Here is a 19,233-nt window from a genome sequence, read left to right on the forward strand (position 1 = left end):
ATAGACAGTATTTGAATATTTGAGTGGTGGTGCTTTGTAGAATTTATTTATTTATTTTTAAATGTTTATTTATTTATTTTGAGAGAGAGAGAGAGAGCACACAAGTTGGGGGAGGGGTAGAGAGAGGTAGAGAGAGAAACCCAAGCAGGCTCCATACTGTCAGCACAGAGCCTGAGCTGGGGCTCAAATTCACGAAACATGAGATCACGACCTGAACAGAAGTCAGGAATTGGACACTCAACAGACTGAGTCAACCAGGCACCCCTGCAGAATTTATTAATGACAGCAACTCTAAATAAATTCCAGTTTTCCAAGGGAGAAACATGAAACTGATTTGCCATTCGCACAGTTAGAGCTCTTCAAGAGGGGAAGGACTGGACTCTTCTTCAATATAACAGACAACAACCAGAGAACATTCATATTCCATTGTAGCAGGTACTAGTATGGAGTTCATTTGAGGGTATTTACATGTCTCTTGTGATTTTGAATTTTATCCATGCCCATCTTCTTTTGCTAGAATTATGTTTTTGACAGGTGAGGTATGCACAAAAGACATACTTTTTGACTTAAAACAAAACAAAACAACACAACACACACACACACTCCTTACCGGCTAAAGTGTTGCTTTAAAACAGTGACCAATTCATTCCTGCTGTGGTGGACAGATCTCATGTAAGATATTAGCAAGGTTCCAAATGGCCTCCTTTGCCACAATCAGCTTACTGTTCTAAGAGTGTTCGATTCTTTTAAAGTAGGTTATAGCCAAACCATTTATAATATTTTTTACCTGATATTGAGGTGGAATTGTGGCATTTTATAATAGTTTCTTTTAACTCCACCGAAGACTTGGTTTGGAAGGATGTCACAAATCCCTTTGGAAGGATGGCCTGATCAGCATAACAGTGAGCAAGGATGTTTCCCTTAGTCCAAATCAGTCACTTTTGACATGCTCTTTTAACTACCTTTATAATAGGAACTTCCTTTGCAGCATTAGGGTGTCTGAAAGCCCCTTGACTTGTCTAGTGTTTTAGGGTTCATTCTGCAGTTAGGGAGACTCACTATTCCCAAAGAATCTCAATAACATAGACACCAAGAGACCTACCCAGAGTCTGTTAATAAATCAACTTTCTTTCTCTAGCCACTTGGAAACTTCTAGTGAAGGCAATCACTCTCGTCATTTGAGCAGATTTGTTCTTAATTATGGGATTATATTTTGAGAATGAAATTAAATCTGTCATGGAATAGCCAGACTAATAATTTCTCATTTCTCCCTTTAGGTATATCATCCATCAATAGATTTTCCTATGGAGTTTCTAGTAAGAGTGTATATTGGGCATGGACAGTTGTGAGAGACATGCTAACAGGCTTTGGTTCCTCTCTTTTCCTTTTCCTTTTTGATAAGATAGGTGATGTTTATGCATTACTGTGATGGATAGTAATATAGAAAGGAGGACATAGAACAGTCATGAAATATAAGCCAGCTTGTGATAAAATAAGTAGTTGTCATTAAGTAGCAAAGTTGATTCATCCAGATGATCATCAGATTCATGAAGGATCCCAAAATATGTCAGCAGAAACTTTCATGTGTTATGTGGCAGTTTCTATAACCTTGAGGAAGGATGGGTTAGCCTTTGTTAATGGATAAAGAGAAAGACTATAATTGGCTAGAAGCCTGACCAGAGGGTTTCTGAGTGTTAACGGACAGAAAGGTTTATGGACTTGGGCAAACCTGGAGGAGGGGGCTGCTTGTTAGAGCTCACTTCAGTTTGCAGAATGCAGCTTCATGTTGGGAACATGAAGAGAGAACATGATTTCACAAAAGGTGGAAGCCCATTGTCTGAAAGAGGTGGTGAGAACTAGAATTCTCTAGATTTTTTTTTTTTTAGTTATTTGCCTAGGGCAGCTTTCAATAATGTATGCTCAATTAGAGGCCTATCTCCCAGAGGCCTTTCTTGCCTTAAGTAAGGTGACAAACCATAGTTGCTTTTTCCTTTTATTTTTTTAAATGTTTGTTTGTTTGTTTATTTATTTATTTATTTATTTATTTATTTTGAGAGAGAGAGAGACTGTGAGTGAGGGAGGGTCAGAGAGAGAGGGACTCTGACATTAGTGAGCCCGATGTAGGGCTCAAACTCATGAACCGCGAGATCATGACATGAGCTGAAGTCAGACGCTCAACCGACTGAGCCACCCAGGTGCTCCCATAGTTACTTTTTTCTTGTTGCTTATGTTCCTGTGTGTGTGTGTGTGTGTGTGTGTGTGTGTGTGTGTGCGCGCGTGTGTGTGTGTATGGAAGGTGAGTTTAGAGTTTGGGAGCTTTTACTGTCTTAATAATTTTGTAACCGGTGAACCACATATGAAATGATGGTGGTATTTTGGGGGAATGTGAGATTGTAAAAACTGTGAAAAGTAAGGCAAAGCGTCGTGAAACCTTTGCACATGACAGTCTCTGCTTTGTCAATGATTCTCTCAAGTAAAGTTAAGTGTTGATGATCTAAAGGTAAATGGAATCTGAAGAAAGCAGAACCTCAATCCTTAAATATAAAATAGGCTTCAGGCAGAGCTGAAAAAAAAAATACTGACCAGGGCTACTGCAAGGGATAAGACCTTTGTCTCTTTGCCCTTTCAGAAAGATCTTATCCTGTCTTTTACTTCTGGTTTCATATAGTATTTTCCAAGCCTGCATAAATGTTGGGATAAGTCAGTATGAACTTGGTGGGTTTAGCTTCTATAATCTCAGTAGTACAGGTACAATTTTTGGTCCATAGGAGTCTGGTATCTTGGAGAGATCTTGAGGCTATGTCTAATGTAAATGCAAAGTTAAATCTGTGTCCAAATTAATTGTGATTGGATTAGGAATAGGGGAGATCTTTTAAATTTAGGAAGTAGACTTTCTGAGTATCTCTTAATTTGACAATACCAAATTTACATAATAAATGAACAAATCGATTAGATTTACATAATAAATCTCTTCTCAGTAAATTGTTTGGTGTGGTATGGCAGAGGAGTAAAACATCTTTTACAAATCAAAGAATGGCACATGTTTAACAAAAAGTTAATAAATGTTTCAATATTTTAAAAACCAGCAAGTTCCAACTGTTTATTCTCAGATAAAATAACTGTGTCCTTAAAAATCATAAACTCTGAGAATTTAAAGCTCTAAAAGATAGTGGAAATATATTTAACTCTTTTTGTTTTGAATTTTGAAGGATTTTTTTTGAAAATTTTGAAGCAGGAATAACATTCTACTTCACTTTTTATCTCCTCCTGACATTTTTAAAAATGTTGATTTATTTTTGAGAGAGAAAAAAAGAGAGCACGAGATGGGGAGGGACAGAGAGAGGGAGAGAGAGAATCCCAAATAGGCTCTGATTTGTCAGCACAGAGTCCAAGGTGGGGCTTGAACTCACAAACCGTGTGATCATGTGCTGAGTGGAAAGAGTCAAGTCAGATGCTTAACTAACTGAACCACCCAGGCACCCTTCCTCCCAACATTTTTTTAAAGAGTTACTTTTTTTTTAAATTTTTTAATGTTTATTTATCAGAGACAACACACACACACAGAGCATGAATGGAGGAGGGGCAGAGAGAGAGGGAGACACAGAATTCAAAGCAGGCTCCAGGCTCTGAGCGGCACAGAGCCTTACCCAGAGCTCAAACTCGTGAGCTATGAGATCATGACCTGAGCCAAAGTTGGATGCCTAACTGACTGAGCCACGCAGGCGTCCCTCCAACATTGTTATAGACAGTTTTTGACTCTGTCAAAAGAGTGGTTCATACAGAATAAAAAATTCAATAAACAGTATAAATTTATTGATACCTAGATCTCACAAGATGATTAAATTTCTGTTTAAATTCCTGTCCTTGAGTAAAACTGTTATCATTCTCCAGTTTAAAATTATTTTCCACTTTTTTACATTGCATCCAGAATAATTTTCAAATCACATAGCTTTGGTTACATGTTCATTCACAGTATGGCATGCAGCTATCTCTTTAGTCACTACACCCAGGTATTCCATATTATTGTCCAAATGCAAATCTAATCATTCACCCAATAAGTTCTAGTCGGTTGAATATTTACCCTATTCATAAAGTGAGTTAAGGAAGGAAATTTTCAAAATCATCTTGGCAAGTATTCTCATGAATAGCTCTTACAGTAAAAAATTTCCTGCATATTTAATTTTAAGTATATGTTGTTCATGTATGTCTATATTGTTCCCTAAATATTAAAATACATGGCCCAAATCTCCAATTATGTAATTTATTGGAAGATCTGAGATTAGGTACTCTTGGAACTTTTCTTCTTAAAACTAAATAAATCGTTTAATCATATCATTTATCTTCCTTTGTTTAGCCCTTTGAATCATTATTGTACTTTTCTCTATACTCTTTCCAAGTTCCCCACACACAGAAAATGGTATAAAGTATTATATAAAATTGTTTATAGCCTTTGTCATGGATTCATTATAAGGTTTAGTCTAACAAAGAGATGATGCAGTCTATCCTCCTGTTTATGTATTTGCATTTTAACAGTGGCAGTTTGTGACTGATTTATGGCCACTGATGAGTCATTTTCTTGACTAATTATGGTAGGTCTGTTTGTGATCTGAACATCAAAACTGTGTGATGGATAGCTGGAGTCTATAGCTCAAGACAAGAGCAGATGTTAAGACTTTGTATTCAGTCTATTAAAAGAGGTCATTAATTAGTCATTTATGCTGTCTTTATAGAGCAATCTGGCAACAAATATTGCCTTATAATAAAAGTTGAACTTTCAGTTCCACTGAAAAATGTTAGTGTTTTTCCTTATCCATTTTCACATTGGAAAATGATTGACAACAGTTGTCTTTCATAATCATTTAATTTTCAATCAGGTTTTCCATCAAGTGAAATTTGGACTCTCAAAGTCCAGAGACTTGCATTTTGATACAATGAAAATGTGATGCAGGTCATGATATATTGCCTGGTTATTTCCTGTTTGAGTAGCTGTTACCTCCTCTGCCACTGATACCTCATGTCTATACTCTCTACATATATGTTCTGAATGATTGTTGAGTCTGAAAAAGTCACATGACTCACGTAGGTCTAACCTGTCTCTTCCATAGCTCCCACACCTATCAGCATAGTGAGCTCCATGTTCCCTCAATTCATGAGCCTAAGCTTCCTTGATGTTGTTGTACTCCTCAGGGCCATCACTTCAGATTCTGACTTTGTCTTGAGTGTCCTCTTCTGAGAGAGAATGGTTTGGGGTTTTTATTCCATCTTGTAACAATCGTGGAGTTGGTAGATGATCTGTATTCAAGAACCAAGAAGACCATGGATATAATTGATGGTGTTGTCTGAGTTACTTGATCCTTCTAGAATGAATGGTTTTCCTTATCAGCAGCCTGGAAATAAGGGTAAATATCCCTATCACAGAAGTGTTATGTTTTTTTTTTTAGAAATAATATACATCAAAAAGTTTTTCTCTCTCTGATTTTAGTTTAAAATCTTAAGCAAGTATAAAATGGTATAATTATTTTACTTCATCTTTTAAAAAAATTTTTTTAATGTTCATTTATTTTTGAGACAGGGAGATACATAGCAGGAACAGGGGAGGGTCAGAGAAAGGGAGACACAGAATCCGAAGCAGACTCCAGGCTCTGAGCTGTCACCACAGAGCCCAACACGGGGCTCGAACTCACAGACTGTGAGATCATGACCTGAGCTGAAGTCGGATGCTTAACTGACTGAGCCACCCAGGCGCCCCTTTATTTAATCTTCAATATGTATCCTCTACTGGTTATTCTTTTCCAGAATCCACTTGCAGCGCTCTGCATTTAAGAGCTAGAAGAATGGTAGGCTAGAAAGGAGATGATTGCTGTTACCAGCCATATAGCTAGCCTCCCTTTAGCGGTTTAGCAATTTGGATTTCTTCATAGTAAGAACCTACATAGTATTAACAGATTAAAACGTAACAATCCTGAGACTCTATGCATAACAGATTAAATTTCTAAATATTTGCTGTTCTGTTTATAGAATTTATTATTGACATCAGTACTTGAGTGGATAGAGATTTGTGTGCGTCATGACCATCAAGCATCTATCAAAGATGATAGCACTTGAAGAATATTAGAGCTACACTTGTGAACACAGCATAATGTATAAACTTGTCAAGTCACTAAGTTGTACATCTGAAACCAATGTACCATTGTGTGTCAACTATCCTCAAATTAAAAAAAAAAAATACAAAAGGTAAAAAAAGAGTATTAGTACCCAGTTTTCCTAACCTTTGACTAACTTCGTAAGAAATCAGATTTTCCCCCCTATGGCCTATATGCTTGCTGAATATATATTCCCTGTTTCTTGATTATTCTCCAAATCTCTGTATTGTTAGGAGCAGCAATGTGCCCATCTCCAAAATTACGTTTTTTAATCTCCCTTGCTTATGAGGTTGCTAGTGTGATATGTGAGAGGAATTTATTGAGTGAACATAGGGGAAAAATCTTTAAGAGCTCTGGGACAGGCAAGGGCTATTTTGCTTTGCTCTTTTTCTTTATCTTCTTATCTGGAATGCAGTCATGATTATGGCAGCCCAGTAACCATCTTGTGATCGCGTGATGAATAGGAAGATAGAAGGTGCGCATTAACGATCATAGAGTAGAAAGATAGCGGGAGGCTGGCCCTTGACCACTTTATAGAGCCACCATCCCAGCTCATGTTATATGAGAGAAAAAGAATCTGAAATCATTGTAAAAGCCGCTGTTATATTCTGAAGTCTCTGCTACAAGCAGCTCAATGTAATTCTTCGTGTTCATTCCCTTTCATAGATAGGCATATTAAAAATTATTTCCGATTTCCCCATAATCTGAAAACAAATGACAGCAAGAAGCATACCACTGTATGTATGCGTCTGCTAGTGCACATGCAAGCAAATGGACCCACGATCGAACAGTGAAGAAGCTGGACAATGTTTGCATTTTCACTATGACATACTCAGGCCTTCACAGATTTTGATTACAACAGTTGCTATAGAATGATTTTCTTTCAAAATTTAAATGGATTCACTTCAAAAGCAAAGAAAAAAAAAGAATCTTAAAAAAAAAAGAAATTCGCCGCTGGAGATTGACGCTGGAAAATGTTAGAACAATGGGCAAAGTACAACTGAGAGCCTTCCAATAACTGCCAGGTCCCAAGTGTTCCAGAAGATTAGCACTGTCACAAGCTTAATTATGATAGATGGTGATTAGGCATTATCTTTGGCTGTTTTCTCTGGCTTTATTTTTCTGATAGGTCTGTCTTAAATAAACCCAAATTGGAATGAAAAAAAAAAAAAAAAAGAGAAAAAGAAAATCTGCCGTTTTAACACAATTTTTAAAAAGAAGTCAGCCAAAATCACAAGTCAGCTCATATGTATTTAGCTTCAACACAGAAAACAATGCCTTTGGAAATTAATCAAGTTTCTGAAAAAACAAACAAAAAATACACGCAAAAAACCCACAAAAATAGTGTTATGCCTTTCAGATTCATTTCTAAGTAGAAGCTATGATTCTCTTTCAGGGATAAGAAAGCTTTAAATGTGAAAGTATGCAAAATCATAAACTTTTGGGAAGAAAGAGCAGTGTGGGGTGAATGAGAGAGACTTAGCAGCACATATATATGCATGTAAAGCAATGTGTATATAAATGTGTTTGGGAGAAGGGTACCACAATGATCAAAATGCAGAGTTATTTGCAGTTGTCAAAATAAAAACTTACATCATTTTCTTACTCATATTTTCTTGTACTTTCCAATATAATGAACATGAATCTGTTCTGTAATAAGAATATAAAATTATTAAAGAGATATATTGAACAAAATGGCATTAAAATCTGCCACTTTTACATACATGATTTTCTTACTGTCATAACTGCATCTTTATTCTTATTCTCAGAGAAAAAATACAGAGTGTCTAGTCATCATCCTATATTGTAGTCCTTCATTTACATTGTGGTGGTTTTAAAGCTATGAATGCTTTAATACTCCTTACTTCTAGAGCTAATGCTTAATTCTAATATCTGTGAGTATATGCTAGATACAGTGTCTCACTTCTAGCAAGTAGAATGTGCCAGAAATGATGTCGCTTCCATGTTCAGGTTAAAAAAAATAGTGCCTCTCTTTCTGTCTCTGGTCACTCACCATGGGGTAAACAGTCTGCCATGTTGTTAGCAGTGTCGTGGAGAAACCCATATGACAAGGACCTAAGACCCTTGGTCCAACAGCCTATGAGGAACCTGTGGCAGTACCAGGGGATAAGCTTGGAAATGGATCCTTCTGTGCCACAGAAGGCATCCTTGAGATGACATCTTGACAGCAACCTGTTGAGAGACCCTGAGTCCTAACCACTGCGCTAATCTATACTGTGATCCCTTACCTTCAAATATTGTCAGATTAATGTTTGCCATCTTAGGCTTCTGAATCTTAAAAAAAGTTGTCACATAACAATGGATGGCTAATGCATACCTAGGTGAGGATTATCCAAAAGTATTCTTGGAATTCTCGGAAAGCATGAAACTCCCCAATCTCTACTACCTCCAAAAATATATGTTATCCAAAATATGGGTAAATAACAGAAAGCTAAGTAACACAGAGCAGCTATGAAATGAAGGAAGGGGTTCAATGGCAATCCATACTCCCCTTCAGAAATTGATGGACTTTATACTTCAGCCACAGCTTTTATTCTTGATTTTCTGTCCTCAAAACATCAAGTAGGAATAAAGGGAGACAGTGAGACGTAAATTTGAGAAAAATTCTCTAACTCCTACCATAGGTGTCATCACAGACTGGGAGAAGTGAGCAACAGTGGTAGGTTTTTGAGAGACTTTTTAAAGGAGTATGACTCGCACCCTGTCCTTTGAATTTATACCACACTTGAAGTCTAGTATTGCAGGGAGTGTGGCTGCGGTCGCAAAAGATGAGTCCACAAACAAAGTGCAGTTAAGTGAAGGTCCTCATACTCGAGTCAGAATGAGGCCCGACTCCAAGAATGAAGCTTCTTTTTATTAGAATAATTGCTAAAGACTACGGGCATAAAGTCAGCTAAGCAAGTGTGTTAATCAGTCTAAGGGTTTAGCTTTTCAAGGTTGAATTTTGAGTTAATTGGTTTCTATAACATTAGGAAGGGTCAGGTGGGAAGGAGGAGCCAGCCGGCAGCCGCATTCAGCTGTGTAAACATGTCCTAAGGCCTTGCACCTTCTCCAGCCCTTCCCTTTTGAAGTCTTTTCTTTTGATGCTTCTCTACTTCATCTCCCACAGTCTAGAGTTAACAATATCTCTATCCTCCTCCAGACTTTAATAATTTCTGAGTTTACGGTCCATATGGAAATACACAAGGACTTTGTTAAAAAGCATGTTTTTGGGCACCTGAGTGGCTCAGTCGGTTCAGCGTCCACCTCTTGGTTTCAGCTCAGGTCATGATCTTAACAGTTTGCAAGACTATGCTTCCTGTCCGGCTCTGCACTGACAACACAGAGACTGCTTGGTTTTCTCTCTCACTCTCTCTCTCTGCCCCTTCCCTATTCATGTGGGCACTTTCTCTTTCTCTCTCTCTCAAAATAAATATACTTTTTTAAAAAGCAGATTTTGGTTCAGTAGGTCTAGAGTGGACCAAAGAGTCTACATTCTAATAAACTCAGCTAAATGTGATGCTTCTGTTCTGTGAAACACCCTCTATGTAGCAAGTTCTTAGACCCACATAACTTCTTCATTCTTCTCTATGATTCATATTCCCAACCTATTATTACTGTATATTTATTTGATTTTTCTCTTTTTAAACCACTCTTATTATTGTTTGGCAAGATTTATTTATAGTTTTCCATTATGTCTGTTCTTTACTCCTTGCATTTCACACCTGACCTTTCAGGGTCATTTTTTTTTTTTTTCTACTTGATATGATGATCTACTAGTAACAAACTTCTCAGTTTAAGTATATTAGAAAACACTTTGTCTTGCCTTTATTCTTCAAGTTTGGTGTGTATCTTTAAAAAATAACAATATTTTCCTATGTATCCCAAGTAATATTACCTCATTTAAAGTAACAGTGTCTTAAAAAGTAAAATAAAAGTGTCTTAATATGCTATGTTACCATTTAAAAACTATTTTAATGTTTATTTTTGAGAGACAGAGAGAGAGAGAGAGCATGAGCAGGGGAGGGGCAGAGAGAGAGACAGAATCCGAAGCAGGCTCTAGGATCTGAGCTTTCAGCACAGAGCCTGGTGCAGGGCTTGGACTCATGAGCCATGAGATCCTGACCCGAGCCGAAGTCGGTGGCTTAACTGACTGCACCACCTCGATGCCCCTATATTATCATTTTTTCAGTTAAAAATTTCCCTATTGTCCCAAGATATCCAAAACAAGAGAAACCCCAATACCATGGATTTAATTTGCTTCTTATTTCTTTTGAAAAAGGACTATCGTACACTGAAGGGTTTTCCCATGTAGGCAGAAGTAATCTTTAGTTTATCACTTCGTGTTGTACATATTTCTGGTTCCCATAAGCATTCATCTTACATTTATAACACCAGTTGATTAATTGTTGCCAGAATGTATACTCTCATCAAGATTTGCAAAAATTATTCCTCCTCATTCTTTCATAGAATTTTCTACTTTCCCTTGTTTAATGGGGCTACGTAGAACCCTAAACTACCATTGCTATTTCAACAAAGAGTAAATTCTTAATTATTGCTCTTCAATGAACAAATGTCAAAGGAGAAAGTTTATCAGCAATTTCTTTGAATAGAGACTTGACATTTATTTTTTGTTAATTATCACCATGGGCCCAAGTATTTGCGTAGACTGTGTTTCAATCATTTACAGTCATTATTCAGTATTAAAGCACAAATTCTCACAAATTTGGCTAGATGGAGTACTTTTAAGTTTGCACTTGTCATAGTGAATTTACTCCCACATCGATCCTCGTAAACATAAACCACCAATACCTAGCACTCAAATCGAAGCTCATCGTGAATGTTTATTCATTTACTCATTGATTCATTTAACAAATATCTTTTAAGCCTTGGTTTTTTTCCAGAAAGTTCACAACTTCTCGAGGATACAGCTGAGCTCAAATCTATATACTCTTTCCCCTTAGACCTTATGCTGTGGTAGTGAAGAATCCTTACTCAAAATACTTCATTAATAAATGTAAAATGATCAAAAAATAAAAATAAATAAAATAAAACAAAATGATCATTCTGATAGGTGCTTTGCAGGAAGGAATACCCCTATGGGAAACTAATTGCCCTGGTCACAGACTGTAGCAAAAGCATCCTGAGAAAGTGGTACTCCATCTGCAAATGGAAAAATGAGTGGGGCTTCAATAGATGAAGCTGCGGAAAAAGTGAGGTAATACTTCAGCCAAAAAGAAAATGTCTAATTCTCCATAATGTAAGATAATAATGTGTAAATAAATTTTAATGATCATAGAAATCAAGTGAAATGACACTGAGACCTTGTGGAATCTCTTTCGATGCAGGATAAAGCCATTTATCTGTATACAAGTTAAAATCTCAGAAAGTACATCCAATAACTCTTCACAGAAGTTCACATTGGAGAATTATGTTATGAATTGGAGAAAAGCAAAACGGAATTGTTTATTATTAGTTGTAAAATTTTCCAAAGTGTTGGAATTATTATGAGGACCAATATTATTTTTTAAATTCAAAAAAAAAAAAAAGAAATTCAAGTCTCACAATTAAATTATTAAATCTATTTTGGTTACTTTTTAAAGAATGTGCACAAGACAAAGCTTTTGTATAATCAAGTATTTTCAAAATGTCATGGTGCATGGATGGGATCCACATATGCAGAAAAATGTGAATGATTGTACACTGTGCAGGCAAACTAAGAATTCAAGTAAGCATGAGTAATTTTTAAACACTTTTTTAATGTTTATTTATTTTTGAGAGAGAGAGAGAGAGAGAGAGAGAGAGAGAGAGAGAGAATGTGTGAGCAGGGGAGGAGCAAAGAGAGTGGGAGACACAGAATCTGAAGCAGCCTCCAGGCTCTGAGCTGTCAGCACAGAGCCCAGCGCAGGGCTTGAGATCATGACCTGAGCTGAAGTCAGACGCTGAACCGACTGAGCCACCCAGGCACCCCAGGATGAATCATTTTTTTAGAAAGACAACTCTATATTTAGAGTGTATACTCTGAATCACTGGATCTTCAAGTGTCATTTTTGTCCTTGGAATTTTCCTTCCTAATAGGCATTAAGGCAGGTATGAGGATGTTATGCTTTTATTGCCTCCTCTCTGCTGTGTGGAAGTGTCCTGCAATTCAACTGAGAAGCTCAGATTCTCTATCTGCATGTTTTGTTTAGAGAGAGTACTAAACTCAGGGTCTTCAAATGGAAGTTTTAAGCATCAGGAATTTAGCCTTTCTTCCTAAATGTGTTCGCTTCATTAGCCTTCGGAAGAAACTGCCCTAAATGAAGAAAGAGAATAGAGACTTGAAAACCTCCAAAATACTTCCAAAAGACTTCCTTTGCATGGAATCGTTCATCAATTTCAACAGTAACAGAAAGTAATGGAAACGTGATCTGAATGGTTAGCGGAAACTCGAGTAGGAATTTAAAACTCCGTTGAAGTTGTTCATCAGATACAGGGCACAGCTTGTTCTTTGTATTACCAATATTTAAATGTTGTGGGTATTTTCGCCAAAATTAAAACAAATCTTCCCAGAGGAATGGTGGTGATATAATGTGAGTCCTATGTTAAAAGCACTTAACTTTTGAGGGGCAATTTGTGGCATAAATTTTTATAAATGATTTAAAATAAGACCTAGCATATTCACAAGTATGTAAATCTTTATTTAGAACTGTTTGGGAACCTATTCTGTCAGAGAGTGTATTCATATTAAACAGATTTTTCAGGGAATAAAATGACTTTAAAGCTGGAAGTCTCTGGCACAGAGTAGATTGTTTTTTTAGGTGCTCCCAACCATATGCTGTTAGTAAATTTGGTTTTCCAAATTTTCTTGGTTTTGTACATATATCATTTATTCCTAATTTATATACCTATAACTTTTTATAGCCACTAAGAAGTTCTGTGCCTGTCCAATTTCTAAAAAGAGAAAATAGAGATCTTAGAAATTAGCTAATTTAGCTAAAAATACATTTTTTTTAATTCAAAAGCAACAGATTAAGAATCAACCTGTGGTCCACAGTGGGGAAAAATCAGTAAAATCCTATAAAATTCTTCTGGTATTTCTTCTCCAGATCTTGGAAAATAGTTGAATCTTTTGCCCCTTTTGGTAATGGGTATAATGATATTTAGTAACTATGGAATTAGCGTTCCAAGAAATATTTTGTGGTTTTATTAGGAAAACTATTTCTCAGTGGTTTTGGAAGAGCTTTGCTACTCCCAAAATAAGAAAGAGAGAGAAGGAAAAGACAGAGAAGAGAGGAGAAGTCAAAGAACTGGGAGAAGACAAAATGACTGAGATAAGACAAAATGACTATAATGTTTTTGGATAAAAATTAATTACAGGCTAATCTATGAAATAAGATGAAAATCAAAAAGATAGCAAAGATCTTGGATGCTACACTGTTTTTCTTTTCTTCCAAGATTTTATTTAAATTCAAGTTAATTAACATATAGTGTAGTATTGGTTTCAGGCATAGAATTTAGTTATACTTTTATAACTAAAATTTATTTTATATGTTTTATTTTATAGCTGTGTTTATTATATACACTTATGTATAATACCCAGTGATCATCACAACAGGTGCCCTCCTTACTTACTGCCTATCACCCATTTAGCCCAACCCCCTTACCCACTTCTCCTCCAGCAACCCTGTTTGTTCTCTATAGTTATGAGTCTCTGTTTTTATCTTACTTTATTTTTCCTTCCCTTCCCCTGTGTTCATCTGTTTTGCTTCCTAAATTCCACATATGAGTGAAATCATATGGTATTTGTCTTTCTCTGACTGATTCTTAATTCACTTGGCAAAATATACTCTAGTTCCATCTGTGTTGTTGCAAATGGAAAGATTTCATTCTTTTTTGATGGCTGAATAATATTACATTATATATATTATATATATATAATATATATAATGTATATATATACATACCACATATACATACATATACATATAATGTGTGTGTGTGTATATATATATGTACATATATATATATATATACACACACACACATACATACCATATCTTCTTTATCCATTCATCAGTTGATGGGCACTTGGCTCTTTCTACAATTTGGCTATTGTTGATAGTGCTGCTATAAACATTGGGGATTATGTGCCCCTTCAAATCAGTATTTTTATATCCTTTAGATAAATACCTAGTAGTCTACTTGCTGGGCTGTAGGGTAGTTCTATTTTTAATTTTTTGAGGAACCTCCATACTGTTTTCCAGAGGGGCTATACCAGTATACATTCCCACCAGCAGTGTAAGAGTGTTCCCATTTCTCCACATCCTTGCCCATACCTTTTGTTTCCTGAGTCATTAATTTTAGCTGTTCTGACACATGTGAGGTGTTATCTCATTGTGGTTTTGATTTGTATTTCCCTGATGATGAGTGATGTTGACCATTTTTTCATGTGTCTGTTAGCCATTTGTATGCCTTCTTTGGAGAAATGTCTTTTCATGTCCTCTCCCCATTTCTTCACGGATTATTTGTTTTTTGGGTGTTGAATTTGATAAGTTCTTTATACATTTTGGATACTAGCCTTTTATCCAATATGTCATTTGCAAATATCTTGTCATTCTATCGGTTGTCTTTTAGTTTTGTTGATTGTTACCTTTGCTGTGCAGAAGACTTTTTATCTTGATGGAGTCCCAATAGTTCATTTTTGCTTTTGTTTCCCTTGCCTCTGGAGACACGTCTGGTAAGAAGTTACTGTGGCTGACATCAAAGAGGTTGCTGCCTGTGTTCTCCTCTAGGATTTTGTTGGTTTCCTGTCTCACATTTAGATCTTTCACCCATTTTGAACTCATTTTTGTGTATGGTATAAGAAAGTGGTCCAGTTTCATTCTTCTTGAGCACTGCACTCTTAAACAGTTGTTTTCAGCTGCTTTTTAAATACACAAATAATTTAAATTCCATCATTTTTAGCACTTTGCTGGTTCACTTTGAAAATAATTATACCACTGTATTTTTTCCAATGTCACATATTTAAAATATATATCACTAAAATCCTCATTAATCTTAAACATGAGAACAAAGTTTAAAAGTTCTAATTAGTGAGGTATATTTAAGGTATTTGGAAGAAAATTATGTCTGCCTTTAAGTTAATGATCATTTAAGTATATAAGTGTCTGTATATGTATGTACATGTATATGCATCTATTTGTGCAGTACAGAAATACTTACATATGTATACATAAGTATGTATATTGGTGTACATTTATTTAAAATACATGGAGTAAAAATAAGATTGACATTCATCTTTTTTTTTTTAATTTTTTTTTAACGTTTATTTATTTCTGAGACAGAGAGAGACAGAGCATGAACGGGGGAGGGTCAGAGAGAGGGAGACACAGAATCGGAAACAGGCTCCAGGCTCCGAGCTGTCAGCACAGAGCCCGACGCGGGGCTCGAACTCACAGACCGTGAGATCGTGACCTGAGCCGAAGTCAGCCGCTCAACCGACTGAACCACCCAGGCGCCCCGACATTCATCTTTTTATGTAGTGAACTGCAGTGAACCCTTCTTCAATTGTCAAGAATTCTTTCTTCTTAAATGGCAAAGGATCATCACCTTCCTTTGTGAGCTTTTTAAAAAGCTCAACTTTAATCTTTCTTTGTAAATAAATACTAAGTTGATGTCTTGTTAAAATCAACATCTGTTGAAGATAAATTAATCCTAGAAGGCTAAAAGAGTCAAATAAGACAGCAAATATCTGTGTGTATGCTAAGAAGACTCTTCTCTAATTTATATTTATATATTTTTAAATTAACTCCATACAGGAATTAGCGGAGTATCTGTCACATATGTAGAGACACCATGGTTATCATCAGTGGCTTCAACCTACTGCCATAATCCAGGATCAAACAAGTGTCTCAATTTTTTATATGATCATCTTGCATATCCAGGATACTCCAGACTTTTTTTTGAATCAACTCACTTTTTTTTTTTTTGAGAGAGAGCGAGAGAGAGAGAGAGAGAGAGAGAGAGCAAGAGAGCACGTGTTGGAGAGGGGCATAGATAAAGGGAGAGAGAATCCCAAGCACGTTCCATGCCCATTGTGGAGCCTGACACAGGGCTCAACAGGGCTCAGTCCCATGACTGTGAGATTATGACCTGAGCCAAAATCAAGAGTCAGACATTCAACTGACTGAGCCACCCAGGTGTCCTTCAACTCACTTTTTAATCACCATTTTAAGATTTCCCAAGCCCAGGATTTTATCACAGGTCTTTTTATCTTAATTTTTTTAAAAGCATATCCTTACCGTTCCTCTCATTCTTGGCGTCCGAGGTATCCTCAGACCCTGGTGCCAAGGTGGTTCTCTCTCTGCCATCTAACTTCATCTTTTACCCAGATTTCCCCTATCTATGCCCAGACCTTGTGTCAAGAAGGGACAAGTACAAGAGGGGAATGGGAATTTTTATCAAACAGAGACTCATCATATCACACTTGGGCACATGTAGTCTCTTGGTGAACAGTCTATGTAGCCAAGTGGTCATTATCCTTATGATCTAGGATCATGTCACCAATACTAGAATCTAGGTAGACAACCCAGAATTTCAATTGAGTTTCTTAGATCACCTTTTAACCAGACTGCCATCTAGAGACTACACCAACCAGGCTGGCCTGAGGTTGCCATTAGGTGAAGAAAGGAACATCAAGCTCAGAAATGGCCCTAGTAGAATCCTAAATTTTATATATATTAGTATATAACCGTCTACTTCTTTTGACTTAATCATTAAGCAGGAAGTGGCCAAAAAGAGATGATCTTTTTCTCCTCGGAGCCACATTAAGGGGCCAAAGTTCTTTAAGAAGGTATGAAGACCAGTAGAAGGTGACAGAGATAGTCAAAAGTCATTTTGAGTTAGTTTTTAAAGAGGGTGTCCCAACACTCAGGGGCATTTATTGCCTTTGTGTGGGAGTGAGAAGGGAAATCCATCTAATCCATTGACTGTCAGTCCATTGTTGGGCAGACTTTTCGATAAAACGTTTATTTCAATAAAACTTTTGCTTTCAGGCTGCAAATTATAAAATAAGACAAAAATATGACAGAAAGGACTTTTAAGGGTTGCACTGATTACATTGGAGCAACAACACTGACCTAAAATGGCATCAATGCTGGTGAAACCCCACAGAAAACCACAAATCAGCCAGGGTTCTGAAGATTATTCCGGCCTCTGTCCATGGTGGTTGTGAACTTACCTCCTTTCTCACTCGGTATACCATTGCCTTTCTGTGACTTCTGTCTCCTGATTCTTAGTGACAGTCACAAGAGACTATCACTGGATTATGTTTTCTTCGTGTTATTAGGACACCTTTGACATAATATATCTTAAGCCAAAGAATAAATTTTTAATTTTGGAATTTTAAGTAGGGCAAGAAAATCTACATATTTGAGAGCTACTATGGTACAGACATAGCATGTCAAATCATAACAGGTTTGCAACCACTTCTCCTTGAGCCCAATCATAATGGAGGCTTTTGCTGTCTTTGGTGCATCACTTAGTTTGTGCAAGCAATACCATCACTGTATGTATTGATGTACATCTGTAAGCAACTTTCACATTCTGATTTCATCCATCTTCTCATATACCCTTGGGGAAGGTAATATCCCATTTTAAAAATAAGAGTATGTGACTTATCCATTCTTATGCCATCTTGAAGCACCAGAACTAACACAGAACCTGGTGTCTTGGATATTGAAAATCTGATGCTTGGCCAGAGCTGTCATTAAAGCTTTCCTCTTAGAAGGAAAGTATGACCTAGGTCTTTTGTTTTGCATATGTAGAGATTTTAGTGTGTAATTTGTAAATGCCCATGAATAGTGTGGAGATTTTTGATACTTAATTACAAGATTGGGTCAAGTAATACAATGCCATGGATTCTGGAGTCCTCATTAGATACTTTTGATGTTGGAGATTATTGTGAGCACCAGTGGATGCCAAAGGTTGATTTGGCCCAGACTGTCATTTCCCCCGCTTTGCCCCCAATTACCTGGATGTTGCATTGATAGAGTGGGTAGAGCTACTGAAGAATTCTTTGATCTGAGGCTGAAGATGAAAACAAACCAGTAAATTCTCAGGGCATTGTTCGCTAGGTCTTTGTTTTATCTTCCAAAGGTTTGATGTTTGATAATGAATAAATTAGGGATAAAATATGAATGCACCCTCTGTAAGGACCCAGCAGGAAACATTGGCTGTTGAGCCAGATCTCAATCAGCAAATGAAAGGGGTTCATTTTGGCATCAAGGGCAGGCCTGTGAAGTCTGCTTATTTAGAAGAAAATTGAAGATGAGAAAGCAAGTTTGTGTGCATGGTGTTTATGTGTGTGCAAGAGAGATAATAGGTTGACTTAGGAAACACCCCAAATTTTATATAAAGTAATTTCCTTTCCTTGTAATGTAATTTATTCTTGAAAAATATTGAGGAGTTTATTTACCTATTAATTAAATTGGCATAAATGTCTGTCAATGCACATAATGCTTTATCTCTTAGAGCCTGAACATCCTTTAGAGTCATACGCATATATAAAATACCTGTTTTGCTGGCCTGAACTGTTGCTCTTCCTACTAGAGAGAAATAAAGCCATTTGTAGAAAAGAAAATCGTAGGGAAACTGGTTTTATGTGGAATTACAGAAACAGTGAAATAGACGTGGTGTTCGTACTTCTTTTCCATTACTAGCAAACTTAAATTGGCCTCTCTCTTCCTGGTCTCCTATACATACAATACTACCCGTAAAGGTCACTGCATATGTGTTGTTTTGAGGACCGTGCCGTACGTGATTCAGCCATATTAACTTCAAGCCAGGACCTGGGGCTGAGGGCAGGCATATGGAAGATGGCATGCGGTCCCATGCTGTTGCCATTCTCCTCACATCTGCCCCACCAGGAAAGCTGTCACAGGAAGTTAGCAACCCCCAGCTCTTCTTGTCACTCTGCATGCAGACAGAGGCTGGCTTTTGCCTGTAGCCCTCCCTTCATCTAGGGCAAGCCAGAAAGTAAAGGACAGAAGCTTTGGCATAATCTTCAGTTCGGAACTATGCAAGAGGGATGAAGTTCACTTGAGGAAAC

This window comes from Panthera leo, chromosome A1 (genome assembly GCF_018350215.1).
Source record: "Panthera leo isolate Ple1 chromosome A1, P.leo_Ple1_pat1.1, whole genome shotgun sequence".
In the NCBI taxonomy this organism is placed as follows: Eukaryota; Metazoa; Chordata; class Mammalia; order Carnivora; family Felidae; genus Panthera; species Panthera leo.